The sequence below is a fragment of the Nyctibius grandis genome, chromosome 23, assembly GCF_013368605.1.
Source record: "Nyctibius grandis isolate bNycGra1 chromosome 23, bNycGra1.pri, whole genome shotgun sequence".
NCBI lineage: Eukaryota > Metazoa > Chordata > Aves > Nyctibiiformes > Nyctibiidae > Nyctibius > Nyctibius grandis.
Window position 1 is genome coordinate 4,284,414 of NC_090680.1, and position 7,444 is coordinate 4,291,857.

At 46.3% G+C, this 7,444-nt stretch overlaps 1 long non-coding RNA gene across 1 annotated transcript in view; it reads left to right on the forward strand.

Moving 5' to 3' along the window:
- The window catches only part of LOC137673026 (uncharacterized), a 130,648-nt gene extending 130,281 nt beyond the window's left edge, over nt 1-367 (forward strand). The window contains exon 3 of the long non-coding RNA XR_011049686.1: nt 293-367. This is a non-coding gene — a long non-coding RNA (uncharacterized lncRNA). The remainder of the gene's footprint in view (nt 1-292) is intronic.
- Nucleotides 368-7,444: the final 7,077 nt, after the last annotated feature.

Genomic DNA, 7,444 nt, shown 5'->3' on the forward strand with positions numbered 1-7,444 from the left:
GCAGCTTCTCAGAATGAATCCTACTGATAGCGCTTTCCTGGCTAATCCTCCCTCTCCTCCTCACTTCACCAGAATAGGTTGCATGGGCAAACTGGGGTAACTGGGGACTGACTCTGTTGTCGTTTGCAGCCAGGGCTGGAGGGATTGAAGTGGGAAGAATTCGGCCCTACGAGGCTGCAGCCAGCTGTACTGACAGCAGAGAATGCCAGTTAACATTGCAGAAAGTTTTCTTGCTCTCAGTAAATAATTATCATTTCCCCCTGACCTTTCCTTTTGGTTCTTTCTGGTACAGACACAGCCTCTCTCTGTTCCCTGCCCCAATGAACGTCTGCACTAGGTCCAAGGCTTGGAGTAATTTACCTGAAGAGTGATACCATTTGGAAACCACTGTAAGTATATTTTATCTCTTATAAAAGACTTCTTGTTTCAGAAAAAAAAAAAAAAAAGACATCTTTAAAAAACAAAAACAAACTGCAGCACCTGTGAGCATTACTGATGAGGGTAAGCTAAGTTTTGCTTTTGAAATTTGCAAGGAACTATGTGGGCAAAAAATATGTCAATAAAAAACTGTTAAATATTTAAGCCGTAGCCTCACAGCATAGTTCAGCAATGGCTGGTTTGATCTGCTTGTATCTTTTAGTTTGGCAGGTTCTCCCTGCTTACTGCTCTAGTTTGTGCTGTTCTAGTTGATTCATCCACGTTTGTCTTTGGAGTGTTTGTCTTTTTCATTCGTATTGCTTTTTAATGAGACACCTTTCCTCTCATTGGTGTTTCATGCAGTACAGATTGAATTTACTGCAACTCCTTAAAGATTTACACTGTTTTTTTCCAGGCCTTGCTTGAGTCATTTATGATTTGGGCTGGTGTTTGTTAAGGCCATTACAATTTGGTAAATTTGGCCAGATTACATAGGTGAAGTTGCCTGAGAGAATTTGGACTTGGTGTTGTGGTTTTATTAGGCTCTGAAATTATTAATTGTATGTTATTTGCACTTTTTTCCCCCTGTAGAGCTCATAGTTTTGATACGTTATGATCAATTCTCAGTGCTTGCCAGTATTGTCACAGTGTTGCTGTAGCTGAGATGCTCTGAGGTTTTAAGTCAGGCAAGTTTTGTCGGCAGGGCCTAACTTTCATGAGACTTGTGGTGTAGATGAGAAAAAAATGGACAAGTTATGGGGCATATAAGCCCCATTTCAGGTCTGAAACAGACCCAGCAAATTTCAGTCTTAGTTTAACTTAATCTCTGAGTTTAACTTAATTATGTTAATCAGTCTCCTGTAAGGGATTTTGGAGTTTATTTTACTTTTGTGCGTTGATTAAATTTTCTAGGCTTTTATTGCACTAGAACATTGGGCCTCTTTTGTCAGTTCTCCGTGCCTCCCATTCTTGCTCTGCAGTGTTCTGCTGGGATTTCTCTTTCGTATTACATTTTATGGCGATGTTTTCAGGAGTTTGTGTTTTCCATTGTATGACACAAACTTGCAATCAGAGATTTTAAACAAACTGCCAGTCATGTAGCTGTAACAGCATGAAGATCAGTGTGGCTGCAAAATCATCAGAGAAGCTGTGTGAATATTCAGGCAGTCAGCCTGTGCAGGACTTTTAACTACTGAAGCAACACTTCTGGCAGGAAAACTGGGATGGCTCCAGTGGTTCAAAGCGAGCTTGTCTCAGGAAGCTTCACCCTCAGCTCTGGCGTTCAGTGTGCCCTGAATTTTGAGGTGAGGTCTCTGGGCAGTTTTCAGTCTCTTCTTTCAGGCTTTTTTTTTAATATTCAATGATTGTACTCATCTCTCTCTCTCTTTCACTTTGTCAGTTTCTAAATATGTATTGTCAATGTCATGTCTGGAAGAGACACAACACTGGCAGTGATAAGCACTGATATCAGGAGCTGTGTTAGTCGCACACAGGCAGAGGAAGAATGTGCAGCAGAACACTCGGGAAAAATATCGCTTAAAATCAAACGTGAACTATTTACGCACCCTTATATTTTTAGGATCTGAAAAGGCAGGTTTTTTTTTTTAATTATATACAGTCTCTGTGAATTACTAAGGTTATAAACGAACTGTACACCAGTGACTTAAGTGCAGTGCTTGGACACTGCAGGCATCTCTGACCTGAGGGCACTTACGAGAAGGTGATGCCATATCTGTGAGGAAGAGAAATAATGCCTGGAACATGGGTGGGCAGACTCAGCCAGCTGCAGCACTTGTAACAACATCAGCAACCCTGTGGTGTGCTCCCTCCGTGCTGTTTAGTATGCGATGAACAAAGGTATGGTTGGTGACCCAGCCCTCCCTGTATTCAGAGACTGAAAACTGCCTCATTATTGTTCATTATGGAGTATTATTCTCATACAGTCACATTATCATAGCTTCCCCTGAGAGCCAGGATGCTACTGTGGGTTCTGCGCAGCTACGCTGGTTCCTGTACCTGAGCTAATTTGTTCATTGCTAACCTGGTGTCTCTGCAGGACAGAGAGCTGTTCCCTGTGTAAGGGAAGGTTCAAGCGTTAGTTATCACTGCTGTGTGAGAAGTGCAACATACATTGCCTATTTTTGACAGAGACCTGGTTTGGTGGCCCCGCTGTGAGAACATGTTAACTCATCAAGGGGAAATTCATTCCAAACTCGAGTAATGGTTGCAAGGGAGTTACATGCAAAGAAATCATCTGTGGAGAGCAAGTGGAGGGTTGGGTGAAAGAAGGCTGTATGCAAGAGTGGCAGCAAGAAGGGGGAAGCATAGCAGGGGTTTTAAAGGCATTCCAAAGCTCAGGGGTAGTAATTAGTTTCTAGATAGCTTTGAGGTTAGGACATCCAAAATATTATCCATTCTGCCTTCAAATTAGACAGAAAGGAGCCAATTCTGGTTTGCAGCCAGTGCCCAGATCATTGCAGTCACTGCAGCATTGTGAGTTGCCCACCATTTGGGACCTTGTTGTATGATAGTGTAGTGTTAAGGTGCATGGAAAGGAGGGAATGCCTCACTGCAATGAAGATACTGACAGAAAACAGCAATAAAAAGAAGGCAGTGATTGTACGGCTTGCTTTACAGGTGAGCTGAAAAGTGCTGATACGCACAGTTCAGTGTGGGGGTGACAGTAGATGCAGTTAGCCTGATATTAGGTACTGGAGAGCATACAATCAAGAAAGAAGATAATATATTTTAAGTGGTGTAAATGAACATAATTTGAAATAACACAATAAATGTAAGGGAATGCTACAAGTGAATACCAACAGGATAGAAAATTTAGAGAGGTGGAGTAGGTAGGACGTTTAGAAATGGACTGGAAAAATCTCTTATAAATCAGCAGCAAATATGAATTCTGTGGTGACCCTCAAGACTCAGATTAGCTTTGAAAGGTCAGCATCTTTTCTGTCCCTAACTTTTGTGAGTCTGTGCATCAGGTCCATATACAGAAGTGCCATCTCTTTGCTATGTTGGCCTTCTGCTGTCTTTCACAAGAAGCAAAGATGATGATGACTCTCTGCTAATTTTAAGAAAGAGTGCAGTATTTGGAAGGACTTGTAATGCACCACAGGTGTGTGGAGAAGGAGCTCAGAGATAACTGGCAATCAGACTGGAGCCCCTTGCTCCAAGGGCACATTCCCAAGTCTTTTCCAAATAAATTACAACTTTTATCGCCCTTACTAACAAGTAAATAGCAAACATCTTGTTTCCAGGATTAGTCTGTAGAGAAGAACATAATCACATGAACTAAAGTAGCAAGGTAGACTGAACCTTACTACTGAAATAATCACACAGGACTGCCAATCAAAGAAGTCCAGGGATGGTACATAAATAGGTATAATTTGGGAAAGTTCCACAGACAATATTTATTACTTGTTTAATTCTCGCTCCTACCCCTGTGCTTTCAGGGGTTTTGACATAGCTATGACAAGTCATACTCTTCCACAGTTAGTGTGCCATTTTACCTTCTGGAACATGGAGATACATTAGAGAGCTTGCTGATACATAGAAGCAGCGTGCAATCAGAAAAAAAAATTAGGTTGGAAGGGTCCTCTGGAGGTCTCTAGTCCAATTCCCAGAGCAGGGCTGACTTCCAAGTTGGATTGGGTTACTCAGGGCCTTGTTCAATTAAGTTTTTAAAATCTCCAAGGATGGAGATGCCACAACCTGATCCAGCGCTTAACAACTCTCCCTGTGAAGACTATAGCAGTAAGATAGCAATAGAAGTAAACTATGTAAGTGAATGTAAGAATATTTAATTAGAATATATAGGTGAAGATCATAGCAATAGGAGCTTTCTGGATGGGCGATAAGGTAGAACAAAAGGATAGCAATATACATGAACAATAGCAGGATTTTTCTGGCTTTGCCCATTGTCCTTTGCTGGCAACAGCAGTCGGACATTGCAGACTGGAGAACCTTGTTTGGATTTCTTCATAGGTAGTTTTGATCACAGTGTCCCCAGGATTTTTCTTTTCTGAAAAGTTTTCTTTAGATCCTTAGCTGACTTGGCTGTTTCCCTTACTCAGCTTTCCTCATGTGGAAGCCTGCATTCCTTTCAGGTGGTACTGAGATGGAGGGCATGTCTAAACAGTGTACAAGAAATGGAACTGCTGTGGAGAGGTATCACCTCTAGTGCCAGTCAGCACCATTGCTTCTCTTCCCATCCTACTGAGCACAAGTCACCAAGCTGCAGGACTCTGATGTGGAAAAGCAATGACACAAGAGTATCTTGATAACATAGTGTCAGCCTTAAGAGTGAAGTAGAAAATAAATGAATTTGGAAAGGAAGAAGCAGAGTGTGCTGTGCATAGCCTCGCTGGTGTCACTACGTGTTGCTGAAGTATTTTTTAACCTGTCCCTCTAATAAGTTTTGAAGGCCTGGGGAGGAACACGTGGGACGCGATGAAGCGTCAGTCAGTGCTTGGTCTAACAACACAACTGTGGCTGTGGTAGCGGCTGACAAGTCGTGCTTACTCAGACTGAGCCCGTACGCGGCAAATAACAACAGCATCCTGCCCAGAGGAAGCGGCTTTGTGTGTGGATAGAGCTGGAGTCAGAGGCTGTATTCTGAGCATGTAGCTTGGGTTAACTCTGAGCTGAAAACAGACCTTAAAGACAGCAGTTCAGCTTCCAGCACAAGGAGCTTTATTACCCCGTGTATCCAGACTCTAACCCTACATACATCCTTTGCTGCCTGGACAAAAAGCCATGCTATCTGAAAGCTTCTTGGGTAGCAATGCTGTAAAAAAACACTGGTTTATACACAAATTCCCTGCAGCCCCCTCTGTCTGCTGGCTGCACATGGGAAAGTCATGGGATCTGGAAATGAGGCGTGTGAAGGTGTGCCAGAGTTTGTACACCAAGAATCGATGCAGACTGTTACGAACAAAACATATGCAGTCCGTATGCTTTAAAATATATGTGTCCATGTACAAGCTCTGCGTCTCAGGCATCCTTGTCCGCATAGCAAGAGACGGATCCTGGTGACAGAACAGGGAACATCCTTGAGAAGGATGCTCAAGCTTGGAGTGATGAGATGCCCTGTTTACTCTTAAGGAAAAAAATACATTTTTAAATGGTTTGATTTTCCTTCCGTTTAAAATGGAGTAAATCAGTTCAGCCCTTTGCTATACCTCTATAACTTCAAGTAAGGTCCATTTAGTCATCTCTGACTGATATAGATCGGATTAGACTTCATCCCAGTATATTTTGAGCATGTTGATTATATATGTGGACGGGACAGCAGCAGTACCATTTGCCCATCCCGTGGCACGGGGATTTTTAGCCCCGGTAATCCAAAACACATCAGAGCTGCCAGCAGCTGCGGGGTTATCAGCGAGACACTCCGTTGGCAGTGGTTCCCGTGCAGCACCCCAAAACCTGTCCATCTGGGATCAAGCGCCTTTTTCTTCGTTCTGGCCAGCCCAGGGCATCCCTCCAGCGCTGGGCAGCCCGAGGCGGGTGCCAGCGGCCGGCCGGGCCCAGCACCTCCTGGGGGGCCTTTGCTAGGGGGGGAGGATTTGTTTTATTTCATTTTGGCCCGTTTAACTTTTTTTTTTTATTATAATTACAATTTTTCTTCCCTACTCTCCCGGAGGCTTTCACGTTCCGGCCGAGCAGGCACCTCGCCGGGGCGCGGCAGGCGGGCAGGGCCGCTGCCCGGGGTGGGCCGGGCCGGGCTAGGCCAGGCCGGGCCCAGGCGGCTGCTGCCCCCCGACGGCGGCCGCCGAGAAACGGCGCCGGGCGGCGGCCCTGCCCCCGGCCGGGCGTGCCGCCCTTATGTAACGCCTTTATGTAAGCGGCCGGGGCAGGGGCTCTGCTCTCCCCTGCGAGGTGGCCAGCCCGCCCTGCTCCTCCTTGTCCCCCGCGGGAATGGGGCTTTTCTTGCTGTAAGACCCGAGTTGTTTAAAAATTGAGAGGCCAGTCCAGTCCTCGGGAATCACGTTTTGGCGTGTCAGCCGCATGCTGCCCTAGGTGGGGTGCGGGAGAACAGGGCATGTGGGGACGAGGGGCTCCCACCTTCGCCCTTCAGGAGGAGACTCCGTCCCTGTCGAGGGGGGCTTTGCCAGCACACAGGGAGCCAGGACCACGAGCGCGGGGCCTGGGTGGACGCAGAGCAGGGCCGCCTGGGCTCCAGCGGCACCTGCGTGCTCTGGGACAACCCTTGCTCAGGCCAGACGCTGCGCCAAAACCATGGTTGCTTGGCAGTGCGAGGTGCTGCCTCGAGAAGGGCCTGCTCCCAGGGCAACACACCACTGCTCGGGCCTCGGGTGCCATCGGGAGATAATGGCATTTTATTTGGATGGCTTCGGCCTCCCTGGCTCCTGCTGCTCTCTCACAAGCGTGGCCACAGGCCCCCTGGCACGCGCCAGGAGCTGCTGGATGTTTACAGGGGTGCCACGGCCATGTGCTGGGTCAGGGGAGCCATGTCCCCAGCTAGAGGCTGTGGCCCAAGCTGGCTGGGCAACTACCTGCCTTGGGGAGCAGAGGAGGGAGTGCCTTCACCTGTAAAACGGAGGAGAAACGGTGAGATGTGGGTGCTTGCTTCCCTGTACAGAGTGCTCTCTGCATGGTTCGAAGCCTGCCTCTTCTCTTTGTGCCTCAGTTTCTCCATCTGTGAAACGAAGGTGGTGATTAACTACCTGCTTGATCTTCCTCTGAGGCTTAGCTCCTTCTCTTTACAAAATGCTCAGAGGTCCTGGATGGAGAGGGGCGTTGAGAGCTCCCATGTACTGTGCTTAGAGCCTGTTGTTTCAGGCTCCAAATCTTCATGCCTTACTTAGATGACCTCTGCATCTCAAAATTATTTCAGTGCTTTTCCCTACAAAATGATTCTCTGCACTGATTTGTTTTGAACTGGAAACTTGCATATTTGTTTGCTTTTCAGACAATTCTATTGCATTTCTGTATAACTCTCTCTATTCAGAATGCTACAGCCTTGGTTCATATTTGTCAAATGGAGCTCTGACTG